Below are 2,526 nucleotides of genomic sequence, written 5' to 3'. Positions count from 1 at the left end.
GGGGGGGGTGGGGGTGCTGGGAAGACAGACAGAAGTGAGAGGAGCGTCGCCATGCCTTGTCTCCGTCCACCGGGCCCCTCCTGTCCCAGGACAGCTCTGCTCACCCAGCCCTGGGAGTCTCCCAGACCTGCAGCAGCAGCCCACTCCCTGCCCTGCACGGCCACAGTACGTGCTGCCAGCCCCACTCACCCAAGGGCCTGGCTCCCTCTGGACTGCAGCCTCCGAGGGCTGACCCACGATCCCGATCCCTTTTCAACCCCAGGGCCCAGCACAGCGCCTGCCTCCTGGACAGAGCGGGACTCCATCACAAAAGTCTGTCTCTCCCGGAGGACAAGGATGGCACCCAGCTCTAAGGAGCTAACAAGCATCTCACAGCAGGAAGCGCCGTCACTCACCCTTCTGAAGCCCTCGAAGGAAAAGTCTTACCCCTTCGGCTGAAGTGGCCTGGTTCGGTGTAAAATACCAGGCAGTTCTCAGCTTCCTGCTGCATCTTCTCCTGAATAAGTAACCTTAGCCAAGGTACATGGCCCCTCAGAGACTCAAGGTTCTCAACTGTAAAATGGGCACACCACTGCCACCTACCCTAGCTGTGCTCAGAAACACTTTCCAGGGCCAAGAAACTCCTACCACCTCCGGAAGCCATTCCCCCACCAACAATGCCCCCTACCATGTGCTGAGTGTCTGCCACATGTTCAGCACATCAATGTTTCATGATCCTCAACACCAATCCTGCAAAGTATGATAATACTCACCCCCACTACTGCATAGAGAAGGGAAAGGAACCCGGCCTCACATGCTCAGAGTCACAGGGTATGTACCTGTGAGAGACTCAAACCCAGACCCATCTGGCTCCACAGGCACCTGCTACCATACAGCTCTCACAAGACCAACCAAAGGGGTTTCTTTGTTCCCAGCTCTAAGCACAGGGCCAACAGACTTCCCCCGCCATGTATATCTGCCCCACTGAATTTCCACTCTCTTCATTCATTAACCATCATGTCTTAATTCACCCATTCTGCAGCAGGAGAGACTAGGTGCCAGGCACTGTGCAGTGTTACAGAGACACAGGGCCACGCTGCAGAGGCCCTGGCCTGCAAGACGAAGATAGACACATGAACCAGGAAAATCAGCACAGGGTGACAGGTACAAAGACACACATCAGCACAGGGAAGAGTGGCAGCTCCCAGGAAGGACCTTTCCATTTCTATCTGTGCCCCAAGCACCCAGCAACATGTGAGACACACAGAGTGAACTCCTTCAATGCCAGCTCCCTTGGACAACCAGCCACATGACAGCGGACCCTCCACCACCAGAAGGGGCAGCCTCGGCGAAAGTCCAGATGAGCACTGATGCAATGTGCATGAGATGCTCCCAGGAGGAGACAGGGACTTACATTTCACAGGGAGTCCCCCAGGGAGCTGGCAGAGACACTCCCGTCCGTGACAAGGATGGAGTTCTCAGCCCACGCAGGCTGCCGCGGTCCTCTGTTCTGCTGGGCACCCGGGCCGTGAGAACCCATGAGGCATCCAGCCAGGGCCTTCCTTAGAACCACTTTCAGCATCCTGAAGTGCGCCGGGTGTGAGTTAATTCCAGTGCAAGCCTCAACAGCGTTATTCCCCAGGCAGCCGAGTATCACTGTAAATCCATCAGGCTCAGAAAATCCTTGACCGCAGCTCCATGGAAGTGACAGGCACAGCCATCTTCGGGGGCATCTTTTAATCTCCTTCTGGTCCAAAGATCAGGCCTGGGAGAGGGAAGAAGAAGGAAAAACGTCCTGTCGCAATCATGGATCAGCATAGTCAGTTACTCCTCCCTCCTAACATACAGAGAAACTCACTAAGAGTAATTCCCCGAAACTCTGGTACCCAAATAAAGGGGAGGTGGGAGGCCAGGGAGGACTTCAGGTGAGGGCCGCTTCCAGGAGGCATGAGGACCTCCCAGCCAGGGAACGTGCAACCACTCAGAGCTCCTCAGGACTGCGCTGGGAGGGAAGGGGACTGAGGCCCCTCCATGATAAAGAGGAGGAGAGGAAGTTCGGCAGCTGGCTTACAGCGGCGACAGCACGGCCAGGCCTGGCACACAGCCGGGCTCCCCCGCAGGGCTGAGAGGTCCCGGCAGTGAGCTGAGAGGTTTAGGGTCAGCTGGTAGGAAGTAGTTCTTTGCTTTGTTTATTTTTAAAGACAACCACAAAACCCTGGCATGACTCCAGGCCTTGTCCTGCTCTGTGAGCTTCTTCAGGGCAAGGCCTGGGGCCTGTTCCTTTTTTTCGCTCATTCATTCAGCAATTACTAAGCACCTGCGAGGTATCCAGTGCTGTTTCAGCCATAGAACGATCTACCTCTGTCTCCCTGACCCAGTCTGCTTAAATCATTCCAGAGATAATTGAAGAACAAATTGATGCACAATGCCTAAGGCTTGAGGCCCAACATTGCCCAGCACACCCAATGACAGCCATAACCGCCCTTCATGGAGCATCTGTTATTCACCCTGCAAAAAGCTCTGGCCCCACCATCTGATACAATACCG

The 2,526-nt window shown here is 55.3% G+C and overlaps 1 long non-coding RNA gene across 1 annotated transcript in view; it reads right to left on the bottom strand.

The window, feature by feature from the left end:
- The window catches only part of LOC103587821, a 192,615-nt gene extending 190,805 nt beyond the window's left edge, over positions 1-1,810 (bottom strand). Inside the window, exon 1 of the long non-coding RNA XR_550257.1 lies at positions 1,394-1,810. This is a non-coding gene — a long non-coding RNA (uncharacterized LOC103587821). The remainder of the gene's footprint in view (positions 1-1,393) is intronic.
- Between the last annotated feature and the right edge of the window lie 716 nt (positions 1,811-2,526).

The sequence above is a fragment of the Galeopterus variegatus genome, unplaced genomic scaffold (assembly GCF_000696425.1).
Source record: "Galeopterus variegatus unplaced genomic scaffold, G_variegatus-3.0.2 Scaffold490, whole genome shotgun sequence".
Taxonomy (NCBI): domain Eukaryota; kingdom Metazoa; phylum Chordata; class Mammalia; order Dermoptera; family Cynocephalidae; genus Galeopterus; species Galeopterus variegatus.
The sequence above is the reverse complement of the archived record's forward strand: the minus strand, read 5'-3'. Positions and strand labels throughout refer to the sequence as shown.